Genomic DNA, 13,389 nt, shown 5'->3' with positions numbered 1-13,389 from the left:
TTTCTTTTTGACTATCATTCATTTATGAGTGTGTATTTAGGAAAAAATAAATAAAATGTGCTGTGCCTGTGTATATGGTTTCAAGACTGACTCTACATTGTAAAATGAAAATCCCCTTGACAGGTTAATTGTCCTTCCCTATCAGTTAGTTGCATGTTGTACTTTTTGTAGCAGTTTAGAGGTGTTATTAAGTACATTGATCTACTTGCAGTTGTTTTTGTGAAAAGTAAGAGAAAAGTATCTGGTTTCATTCTTCTACATGTACATAGCCTGGTCTCTAGCACCATTTTGTTGAAGCTGCTTTTACTCCAGTGTGCCTCTTTCATTTGCTTTGTCAAATTTTCTATCACTATGCATTGCTTTACTCCAGTACATTGCTATGTAGTGATAATGACATGACACCTAAAAAAAATTATTTGAAGAAGAAAGTGTTAATTTGGGCTCACAGTTGGAGTTCTACTCTTACATGCAGAGTAGAGTATTATAGTGAGGTGACCATAGAGGCATTTGGCTAGGGTCATGATGGTGGACATATAGTGAGCACAGTCAGGAGGTAAAGATAGCTTAATGATGATTCTCAGTTCACTTTCTTCTTCCTTTTATCATTTTAATTTTTATTTATTTTGTTCCTATATATTCTGATAATATTTAGTTGAACTTTTTGTTATCATACTTACATGAGCGTCTTGTTGTAAAGTGCATCCTGTCTCAGGTTCTATTACATTGACCTCCAAAGAGTTGCACTGTAAGACACAACACCTCTTCCTTGCCTCCACCATACCGCTGGCAACCATGTGTGAATGGATCTCTATCCACATTGGCAAGGCTGTTTTCCAAATAGGCAATGCCTACTGGGACCTCTACTGCCTGGAACAAAGCATCCAGCCTGATGGCTAGATGTCAAGTGATAAGACCACTGCAGGAGAAGATGATTCATTCAACATCTTCTTCAGTGAAAAAGGCACTGGCCAGTTCCCTTGGCAGTGTTCTTAGACTTGCAGCCCACTGTTACTGATAAAGTTTGCACTGGTACCTACCACCAGATTTTCCACCCTAAGCAGCTCATCACAGGCAAGGAAGATGCTGCCAATATTTATTCCCATTGCCTCTACACCATTGGCAAGGAGATCACTGACTTTGTCTTGGACAGAATTTGAAAGCTGGCTGACCAGTGTCCCAGTCTTCAGGACTTCTTGTTTTCCCACAGCTTTGGTGGGGAGCTAGTTATGGCTTTACCTTCCTGCTGATGGAGCAGCTCTCTGTTGATTATGGAAAGAAGTCCAAGCTGGAATGCCCCATTTACCTCCTCCCAGGTTTCCACTGCTGTGGTTGAGCCCTACAATTCTATCATCACCACTGCCCATACCTTCTGGAGCACTCTGGTTGTGCCTTCATGGCAGACAATGAGGCCATCTCTGACATCTGTTATAGAAACCTTGGCATTGAGCGCTCAACCTACACTAACCATAACAGGTTGATAGGTCAGATTGTGTCTTCCATCATTGCTTCCCTCAGATTTGATGGGGTCCTGCATGTTGATCTGACAGAATCCCAGATCAATCTGCTTCCCAGCCCTAGAATCCACTTCTTTCTGTCCACATATATTTCTGTTTTCTCTGCTGAGAAAGCCTACTATGCTCAACTTTTTGTAGTAGTGTTCACCAATGCCTGCTTTGAGTCAGCCAGCCAGATGGTGAAATGTGATCCTCGCTATGGTAAATAAGTGGGTTGCTGCCTGCTGTACTGAGGTGATGTTGTTCCTAAAGATATCAATGCTGCCATTGCCACCATCAATACCAGGCATACCATCCAGTTTGTGGACTGGTGCCCCACTGGCTACATGGTTGGCATTAATTACTCCCATTTCAGTGTCTGGTGGAGACCAGACCAAAGTCCAGCTGTATACATGCTGAACAACACCACAGCCACTTCTGAGGCCTCAGTTCACCTGAATAATAAGTTTGATCTGATGTATGCAAGTGTATGTGGGTGAGAGCATGGAGGAGGCAGAGATCTCTGTGACCCATATGAACATGGCTGCCCTGGAGAAGGATTATGAGGAGGTTGGTACAGATTCTATAGAAAGAGGGTGAGGAAGAAGGAAAGGAATGCTAAATTAAATGTCACAAAGGTGCTGCTTTCACAGGGAAGTTTATTATATTCCAACCAAGAAGGCTGTGGTTTGATCAGTTATTTTGTATGTGGCAAGGAGTTCTTCATACAGTTACTGACTTCTGCTTTAATATGAATGATTTGCATAGACCCAAGCCATCCATTTCATTGATGGGATTTAATAAAATATTCCCTATCTTAGAAAAAAAAATAAATGCATCCTGTCTATATCTGAGACTTCCCTAGATATTAACAGTATTTAAACTATCTGGAAACCAAAGAGTCTGTTGAGACTGCAGTTCCTTAACTATGTCTTTCTTGAACATTTATTTATTTTTTAAAGTTGGTACTATAAATATACAACTAAATATTGTTAAAATAGTCATTTTAGGAGATAACCTAGAACTCCTGCACAGATGTAGCCCATGGCAGTTGAGTGTCCAAGTGGGTTCCATAGTAATAGGAAGAGGGACTGTCTCTAACATTATCTGATTGGCCTGCTCTTTAATCACCTCCCCCTGAGGGGGGGGAGCAACCTTACCAGGCCACAGAAGATGACAATGCAGCCACTCCTGATGAGATTTGATAGACTAAGATCAGAAAAGAAGGAGAGGGGGACTTCCCCTATCAGTGGACTTGGGAAGGGGCATGTGTGAAGAAGGAGGAGGGAAGGTAGGATCAGGAGGAGCGGAGGAAGGGGCTTATGGAGGGATACAAAGTAAATATAGTGTAATTAATAAAAATAAAAAGTAAAAAAAATTTAAAAAATTAGGATTGGTGTAGCTTGGATACAAAGTGAATAAACTAATTAATATAAAAATTAAAAAATATTATTTATTTATTTTTTTTATTCTTTTTTAATTCTGTATTAATTACACTTTATTTCTTTGTATCCCTCCCGTGGTTCCCTCCCTCCTCCTGTCCCAATCTCTTCCTTCTTCCACCCTCTGCATGCATGCCCCTCCCCAAGTCCACCGATAGGGGAGGTCTTCTTTTCCTTCCTTCTGATCCTAGTCAATTAGGTCTCATCAGGAGTGGCTGCATTGTCTTCTTCTGTGGCCTGGTAATGCTGCTTCCCCCTCAGTGGGAGATAATTAAAGAGCAGGCCAATCATTTCATGTCAGAGACAGTCCCTTTTCCTATTACAATGGAACTCACTTGGATACTGAACTGCCATGGGCTACATCTGTGCAGGATCTTAGGTTATCTCCATGCATTGTACTTGGTTTGAGTATCAGTCTCAGGAAAGACCCCTCTGCTCAGACTTTTTGGTTCTGTTGCTCTTCTTGTGGAGTTTCTGTCTTCTCCAGATCTTACTGTTTCCCACTTCTTTCATAAGATTCCCTGCACTCTGTCCAAAAGTTGCCCATAAGTCTCAGCATCTGATTTCATAATCTGCAGGGCAGAGCCTTTCAGAGGTCCTCTGTGGCAGGCTCTTGACTTATTCCCTCTTTTGTCCTTCTTCTGATATCCATCCTCTTTGCCTTTCTGGATAGGACGATCATTTTAGCAAGAGTCCTCCCTCTTGATTAGTTTCTTTAGGTGTACAGATTTTAGTAGGTTTATCCTATATTATATGTCTATATGAGTGAGTATATACAGTGTGCATCTTTCTGCTTCAAAAAAAATAATTAAAAAGAAACAAAAAAAAGTTTGGATTGGAGGGATAGCAAAGAAAGAGCAGACTATCCAAAATTATAAAATAGCATTGAAACACACACACACACACACAAATTCTGTGGTTATCCTAAATTTGTTGCAATGCTATCCAGTCTCCAGTGTCTCTAGTCCTACTATCTACAGGACCCATTGCCTGTTCTTTTGACTGGCTCCGTTCTATACATGTAGCTTTCCTCAGTGGACATGGCATAGCGTGGGAATTTCTAATGGCCTAAAATTTGCCTTGCAATTTCATTGGGAGGTTTTTTAGCTTCTCACAATGGCTTTGCTCAGTCAACTTAAAAAAAGAAGCAAGATTGCTACACAATCATAATTTTATTTTTCTTCAGAATCAAGCAAATGAGCCTGCTAAGTTGCAGATTTCCTGTACCAAGTCAAGATGTGATATACTTCTACTATAGCCACAGTTGTTTCTGTGCATCTTTGTGAGTGAATCTGGGAAAACACTCTTAAGTAGTTTTGTTTCTTTCTTTATTTCTTCTTGGTTTGTTTTTCTTTTGTATTGTGTTTTAGTAGGAGATCCCTGCATTGGCATTATCACTCCAGTCTTCCTTTCTTAAGTCAATTTTGAGTTTTGTCCTTCTTCCAATGGATACAGAAATTGTGATACATTTACACAATGCAATACTACTCAACAATTAAAAACAAGGAAATGTTGACATTTGCAGGCAAATGGTGGGATCTAGAAAGTATCATCCTGAGTGATGTATCCCAGATGCAGAAAGACACATGATATATACTCACTTAAAAGTGGATAATACACATATAGTATACGATAAACATACTAAAATCTGTACATCTAAAGAAGCTATGCAAGAAGGTGGACCCAGGGTAAGATAATCAATCCTCACTCAGAAATACAAATGGGATGGACATTGGAATATTGGTATCTTTAAGGCTTACAACATTTTTTATTTGCACAAACCACAAGTACAACTTTTAACTCAACTATGGTCCTTTCTTCATGAAACTGCTCCTTTTTCATTTATTTCTGTTTTTTTTTTTTTTTTTTTTTTTTTTTTTTGCCAGAAATGTAAGAGAAGTAAACAATCGATCTGCCTGAGACTGACATGGTCTCTTCAATTTTATCCTCTAAACAAGGTAGTCCATTATGATTTGGACTCAGCCTCACTCAAAGTCCATATACACAGAATGCAGCAAGACTTTTCCAGAAGACAACATGAATACATTATTTTAATTCCTAATAGAATCTTCCCCTTTTGTAATTTTATTAGCTGTGTCTTCATGAAGTCTATGTTTCTGTTGGTGTTACTTTTTATTTACATTTGATGATTCCATTTTTATTACTTATTTTTTTTTCTTTCACATATTTTATCCCAACCACAGTTTCCCTTCCTCCTGCCCCCCTCACTCCCTCTGAGGCCAATTTCCTCCTCCCCCAGATCCAATCCTCCTCCATTTCTCTTCAGAAAAAAATATCACGTCTCTCAGGGATATCAACCAAACACAGCATAACAACTTATAATAAAACTAGTCATATACCCTCATTTTAAGTATGGACAAAGCAACCCTGTAGGAGAAAAAGGGTTCCCAAAGCATGCAAACAAATCAGAAACACTCTCATTCCCCCTGTTAGGAGTCCCACAAGAACACCAAGCTATATAACCGTAACATACATGCGGAGGAGCTAGGTCAGACCTATACAGGGTCACATAAGTCTCTGTGAACAGATATGAGCTCTGGTTGGTTGACTTTTGTGGGCTATGTTTCTGTGGTTTTCTTGACTTTTCTGGCTTCTGCAGTCCTTTCTCACCCTCTTCTGTGGGATTTCAAAAGCTCTGCCTACTATTTGGCTCTGAGATTCTCCATTTGCACTTAACAGTGGCTGAATGAGGCCTCTCTGATGCTAATTATGCTAGACTCCAGTCTATGAGTATAGAAGGATATCATTAGAAATTATTTCATTGACTTTTTAGTCTTTACCAGTATTTTTTGGTTCTATGCTAGGTCTTTGGACTATCTTGCCTTTGGGGTCTAGCCATCCAGGCAGTGTCAGACATGGATTTCCTGTTGGAGCATAGGTCTCAACTTGGACTAGTCATCGGTTGGCCAGTCACTCATGCTCTGTGCCAACTTTATCCCAGCACATCTTACAGGAAGGACAAATCATGGATGAAAGATTTCGTGCCTGCATTGGTATTCCAGTCCTACCACTGGAAGACTTGCCTAGTTACAGAAGATGACCTGTTCAAGGCTTCCTTTGTAGCTCCCATTACTAGGAGACTTCCATGGGGTCACCCCCATAGAGTCCAGGGAGTTTCTGTTTCAATGGGTTTCTATCTCCCCCATGAAATATCCCTTAATTCCTATTCTCTCTGTCAGTACTCTTTTCCTCCACCTTATCCAAACCTGATTCTTCCTGTACTCATCCTCATGCATCCCCAGGTTTGGTTATGAGTCTTACCATCTGCTTTGATACACTGCTAGGTAGAGTCTTTCAGAGGCCCTTTGTGATAAGCTCCTGTCCTATTACTTGCTTTCTTTCTCATATTAATCTATCAGTTCTCATCAGAAGTGGCTGCATTGTCAGGGTTCTAGGTTATCTCCATGAATAGTCCTTGGTTGGAGTATGAGTCTCTGGGAAGTTCCCTGTGTTCAAATTTTCTTGTTCTGTTGCTCTCCTACATCCAATGTCCATCCCATTTGTCTTTCTAAGTGAGGATTGATCATCTTACCCCAGGTACTCTTTCTATTTTAATCTTCTGTGCTCAAGTACACAACAAGGACATTTGCTCAACCATGTTTTTAGCAGCTTTATTCATAATAGCCAGAACCTGGAAACAACCTAGATGTCCATCAACAGAAGAATAGATAGAGAAATTGTGGTACATTTACACAATGAGATACTACTCAGCAATTAAAAACAAGGAAATCATGAAATGTTCAGGCAAATGGTGGGATCTGGAAAAGATCATCCTGAGTGAGGTATCCCAGGAGCAGAAAGAAACACATGATATATTCTCACTTATAAGTGGATACTCGACCTATAAGATAGGATAAATATACTAAAATCTGTACACTTTCCTTCCTTCTTACCCCCTCAGTTTGTCTTTCTGTTCCTCTTCCTCTCTGTGTCAGTAGTTTTATTCAGTTCTGGATCCCATTTCTTTGTGTATGCTTATCACATTTTATACAACACAGCCTCGGGCCTCCTTGTTCTTCTTTCCACAGTATTAATGTCAAAACTATCAGTTTGTGTTATGTGCTTGAAATTACACTTTACTAAATAAAAGTTGAAGTGAATGATAATATGTTTCTAACTTCTAACTCAGCTATAGAAGTATTTGTATAACTGCTCCTGCTGTCATCTTCATCATTCAGTAAGCTCTATGTTTCCCATCACAGACAGGATAACTTATTCCTGCATGCATTATGCATATTCCTTGAAAAATACATGCCAAAATATGGATAGATTGTTTTTCTAAGATTTTGTGTGTGTGTGTGCATGTGTGTGTATCCAGATATACATATTCTTGTCCCAAGCAAGCTTCAAACATTGGATTTCCAATAGCAATATTGGACATAGAAGATTATGAAAGTTTATCTCAAAGCTCTTTTAAGAAAACACTGTTTCCAGACTGAAAATGTAATGTTTTTTAATCTTTCTTTCAGCAGCATTATATGGTAGACCGTGTGCAATCTGTAGAGCATATATTTATTAAATAGGATTATTGTGTCCTGAGTGTTTATGAATTTTAAAGGTAATCAGTGACTTCCTATATGTCTGAAACAATTTCTATCTGTATCCACAAAGACTATTGTAAATATCATCTTTAGTAGTGGGGTTAGCTTCAATACAAATACTTTTAAATAAAGAGTTTTAAAGGCAGCTTTATATTTGTGGGGTTTTAAGCCATTAGGAGGAGGGGAGAATTGAAACATGCTAAGAATTTTGCTTAGTTTAAAAATGGAAAAATTCTTTAGAAGTCTTCAATCTTTATCATTTGAAATTCCAAATTATTCTAAACATTACTCAATGAAAGCTAGAGAGATTTTTTTCTGTGTTTAGTGTGACTCCAGGGGCATTTACTCATAAGTATTAATAAGAACTTAGCCTTCAGTGAAGAAAATCTGTATGATCTCATGAGTAACAGGGACATATTATGTTTCTTTACACCAGGAAAATGAACAAATCAATTTGCATTTTGAATTCCATAGAGAATTAACTCTGCTAGTTAGTCTGTTATGGATTCCTCTAGGAGCAGTAGGCTGAAGTATTTCTGGCACTATCACATACTGACATTTTTATTATCAGAAACTCTTTTGCATGTACAAATAAAAATATGTTCTCTGCTATTGCTGTCTAACTGTGAGCAGCATACTTAGAAAACTGATTCATATTCTTGTCCTTGACTTTTTATTGCATACCACAAGCTACTTGTCATGTATATGTCCTAAGGGCTATTGGAACTTTTATGGCCACTTATATTGTGTTCAGATTATATGAATGTACAAGGCCAATTATGAGAGTCTTTTATTTCATATATATTTGGAATATTCACACGAAATTTATTTTAAAGTTGGTAAGAGTGCATCCATAGAGGTAATTTTAATAAAATATCCTGACTGAGAATTATTTTAATTGAATATTATCTTCTCTGCTAACTGACAGTAAGTGGTATAAGCAATAATGGCGAAGAAATTAACGTTTGGTGCAAATGTATCATATCAGCCAACCCAGGCACAGTGAGGGACTACAAAATAAAAATTATAGATATCTGGCCAATTTTGTTTCTAAAATTTGTAACAGAGAAATAACACCAGTTATCTGCATAACATTTTAAACTGTCCAGAAATCTTTATTCCTCGCTCTGTTTTCACATTGTGCTAAGCTATGTAGATGGGTCATGGATGTTTATTAACCACAATTTACATATGGGAAAACAGATACCAAAGAAACTGACATTTTAATAAGCAATAGGACAAATAATAAGCTAATGAACTGGAACTAGAAATTATGTTTTGTTGCACTTCCAAATGAGTAAACCCTTGCCACAGACACAAGCTGGCTTTTTCTTACTGGTGCCATGATGGTCTCTCTTTAATTCACACTTCATTACAGTGTAATTTCTTATTGACACTGTAGCGTATTTTTCAATTATTAAGATTTCTTTTTGTTCTCAGTTAGTTTGAGTTAAGGCATCGTGATAAAAAATTTGTAATTTTCTCTTTCAGAAAAGTGAATCCAGGAGCCTCCAGGTGGACATAGAATCAAGCTGAATTGGCAATCTACGCTAAGCATAGTTTTATTTTGAGTAAAAAATGACTTAGGTGATTAAATATGAAGAAATTATAGAACGATTGTAAATGAACAAAAGTAAGTAGTATGGTATCCTAACCCTCTTCCCACCTTACATTTCTCAAACTCTCATATGTATTATAAAGAAGGACTTAAACTTCTTTTATGTTTATAATTTAAACAGCTCTTATATTTATGGTTGTGAGCCTAGCCTTTAACGGCTGGGCCATCTGGAGAAAGGGGAACCCTCCTCCACTGCTGGTGGGAATGTAAACTGGTACAACCACTCTGGAAAGCTATCTGGCACTTTCTAAGACAATTAGGAATAGTGCTTCCTCAAGACCCAGCTATACCACTGCTAGGTATATACCCAAAGTTTGTTCAAGTACACAAAAAGGACACTTGCTCAACCATGTTTATAGCAGCTCTATTTGTAATAGCCAGAACCTGGAAACAACCCAGATGTCCATCAGTGGAGGAATGGGTACAGAAATTGTGGTATTTTTACACAATGGAATACTACTCAGCAATCAAAAAGGAGGAAATCATGAAATTTGCAGGCAAATGGTGGGATCTAGAAAAGATCATTCTGAGTGAAATATCCCAGAAGGAGAAAGACAAACATGGGATATACTCACTTATATAGACCTATAACATATGATAAACATAATGAAATCTATACACCTAAAAAAGATAATCAATTGAGTGGACATGGGGTAAGATGATCAATCCTCATTTAGAAAGACAGATGGGATGTGCATTGAACGTATGACAGGAGTCTACTGAACGCATCTGAAAGACTCTAAGTAGCAGTGTTTTCAAAGCAAAGACTCATGACCAAACCTTTGGCAGAGTACAGGGAATCATAAGAAAGAAGGGGAGTTATTCTGATGGGGAAAGGATAGGAGCTCCACAAGGACCAAATATATCTGGGCACAGGGTCTTTTCTGAGACTGACATTCAACCAAGGACCATGTATGGATATAACCTAGAACCTCCACTCAGATGTAGCCTGTGGTAGCTCAGTAACCAATTGGTTTCCCAAAGTGAGGGGAACAGGGACTATTTCTAACAGGAAGTCAATGACTGGCTCTTTGGTCTCCCCACCCCCGAAGGGAGGAGCAGTCCTGTTAGGCCACAGAGGAGGGCTTTGCAGCCAGTCCTGAAGATACCTGATAAAACAGGATCAGATGAATGGGGAGGAGGTCCCCCCTATCAGTGGACTTGTAAAGGGGCACGGTGGAGATGAGGGAGGGAGGGAGGGACTGGGAGGGAATGAGGGATCGGGACATGGCTGGGATACAGAGTTAATAAAATGTCACTGATAAAAAAAAATAATAAAATAAAAAAAAAGAAAACAAAAGAAAATAATTTAAACAGCTTTTATACATATACTCTTTTATATCTTAAATAATTTTAAATATGTGTTATGTGTTTGTTTGGGTATGTGCACTTAAAGACAGGTACATATGGAATCTAGAGGCATGCGCCACCTAGATATAGAGCTACAAGAATTTGTGTGAGACCAGAAATAGCAGTTAAGAACTGAACTCAGATCCTTTGCAATGTGAGCTCTTAACTTCACAGTCATTTCTCCACTTACATTTTTTTTTTTTGGCAAACATTGAAAAGTTTCAAGTTATTTTCTCAAGTTAAAAATTTAGGCATTTGATAAAGTAATAGTTTTTTATCTTGGCACTCATATATGATGAAGGATGAAGAGAACATAAAAGTCATTTACATTTTAAAGAAAAATTTCTCCATTATGAATCTCAAGGCAACAACTCTCTATCAATATGAAAGGCAAATTCAGTGAAATTTAGCCACCATTTTTAACTTTAAAAAGCAGTGAACAGAGGCCATTTTTTTCGGCAACTAAAATATTTCAAATATTTTTATATGAAAAATAGTAGAGTAAGTTATTTCAAAGATACAAAAGAAATAGTCTCTTCCCCTGTGACCTAGTAAGGCTGCACCCACCCCCCAGGGGAGGTGATCAAAGAGCAGCCCCTGAGTTTATATTAGAGACAGCTACTGTACCACTTACTAGGGTACCTACTTGGAAATTGAGCATCCAACGGCCTTCCTTTGAACAGGGGTCTAGGTCCTTTCCATGGTCTTTGGGTGGAGTATCAGTCCCTGCAGGACGCCCTGGACCCAGGTATTTTAGCTCTCTTGTTCTCCTTGTAGAGTTCCTGACCCCTCCAGGTCTTTCTATTTCCCCCTTCTTTTATAAGATTCCCTGCATTCTGCCCAATGTTTGACTATGAGTCTCAGCATCTGCTTTGATACCTTGCAGGGTAGAGTCTTTCAGAGGCCCTCTGTGGTAGGTTCCTGTCCTGTTCTCTGCTATCTCCTTCTTCTGATATCCATCCTATTTGCCTTTCTGAGTGAGGAATGATCATCTTACTCAGGTCCTCTTTAAGCTGGGGGTCAGAGGGAAGGGAAGGAGGACTTCCCCTATCAGTGGACTTCGAGAGGGGCATGGGAGGAGATAAGGGAGGGAGAAGCTACAGCTGGGATACAAAGTGAATAAACTGTAATTAATATAAAAACTATTTTTTAAAAGAAATAGTGTCATATTTTGATAATGTAGAGAATACCCCTGGTTATCTACAGCACAATGAAGCATATAAAAATGGATGTGTTTAGGTATATGAATGTATGTGGTGTGTCTGTGTGTGTGTGTGTTTTCACTTATGTATGTGTTTCTTGGGATAGAACCTGAGTTTATACATGTGAAACAAATGTTCTATCACTGAGCTACATCCACATCCCTCAAAACTGAAAATTCTGGGCGATTAGTAACATACCAATATTTTGAACAAAATGTCAGTTTTCAAGTTAATAAAATTTGCATTACTATTTCACTATTTCATCACATAAGTACACTGTAGAAATCTGAGCCTGCTACAAACAAACTATGAAGCACATTGAAGGATCAGAGGGCACAATTCCAAAAGAGACATTTCTTAGAAAAACACTATTATGGAGAGAATTGATGTGGCCAAACAGTCTATTGGGTTGCCACAGAGAACATTATATAGTTTGCACACATCTTTTGTCCAAATTGTCCATTTTTCAATACATATTATTTGAATTTATCAATTTTATTTAAATAAATCATGAAAACATTCAATGTAAAAAAAATATAAAATTAAGGTATAGTAGACATATTCAAATAACAGTTAAAACATTTACATCATGAACTTACGTGAAATGTATTTTTATATTTAATGTAAACTATAAGTTCTAATCTTGAGGAATATATTTGTCATTTAATATTTAAAGACTTATTCTCAAAAAATACTTTAAAACTCAAACTTTGGGGAAATGTACCACAATTTTTGTATCCATTCCTCAATAGAGGGACATCTGGGTTGTTTCCAGATTCTGGCTATTACAAATTAGTCTGCTATGAGCATGGTTGAGAAAATGTCCTTCTTATATACTTAGGCATATTTTGGATATATGCCTAGGAGTGCTATAGCTGGATCTTGAGGTAGCATTAATTGTCTGAGAAAGAGCCAGATTGACTTCCAAAGTGGTTGTACAAGTTTACGTTCCCATCAGCAATGGAGGAGGGTTCCCCTTTCTCCACAACCTCTCCAGCATGTGTTGCCACTTGAGTTTTTATTTTAGCCATTCTGATAGGTATAAAGTAAAATCTCGGGGCCATTTTGATTTGCATTTCCCTGGTGACTAAGGATGTTATGATGGGATCTAGAAAAGATTATTCTTAGTGAGGTATCCCAGAAGCAGAAAGACATACATGATATGGTCACTTAAAAGTGGATATTACACATAAAATACAAGATAAACATACTAAAATCTGTGCACCTAAGAAGCTAAGCAAGAAGGAGGACCCTGGGTAAGATGCTCAATCCTCATTCAGAAAGGCAAATGGGAGAGATATCTGAAAATGTTGAAAACAAGAAACAAGACAGGAGCCTACCCACAGAGGACCTCTGAAAGACTAACCAGGAGGGTATTAAAGCAGATGCTAATACTCATAGCCAAACTTTGGGCAGGGTGCAGGGAATCTTATGAAATAAGGGGAGATGAAAGACCTGGAGGAGATTAGAACTCTACAAAGAGAGCAACAGAACCAAAATTTTAGACACAGGGTTCTTTTCTGAGACATATACTCCAACCAAGGACCATGCATGGAGATGACCTAGAACCCCTGTACAGGTAGCCATGGTACCTCAGTCTCCAAGTGGGTTCCCTAGTGATGAGAATAATGACTGTCTCTGACATGAACTCAGTGGGTGGCTCTTTGATCACCTACCCCTGAAGGCAGAGCAGCCTTACCAGGCCACAAAGGAAGACAGAGC

General features: G+C 38.3%; 1 pseudogene; it reads left to right on the top strand.

The window, feature by feature from the left end:
* The first annotated feature begins 792 nt into the window (after positions 1 to 792).
* On the top strand, positions 793 to 2,115 carry LOC110563719 (tubulin alpha-1A chain-like; annotated as a pseudogene).
* The last annotated feature ends 11,274 nt before the right edge of the window (positions 2,116 to 13,389 follow it).

The sequence above is a fragment of the Meriones unguiculatus genome, chromosome 3 (genome assembly GCF_030254825.1).
Source record: "Meriones unguiculatus strain TT.TT164.6M chromosome 3, Bangor_MerUng_6.1, whole genome shotgun sequence".
Lineage (NCBI taxonomy): Eukaryota > Metazoa > Chordata > Mammalia > Rodentia > Muridae > Meriones > Meriones unguiculatus.
The sequence above is the reverse complement of the archived record's forward strand: the minus strand, read 5'-3'. Positions and strand labels throughout refer to the sequence as shown.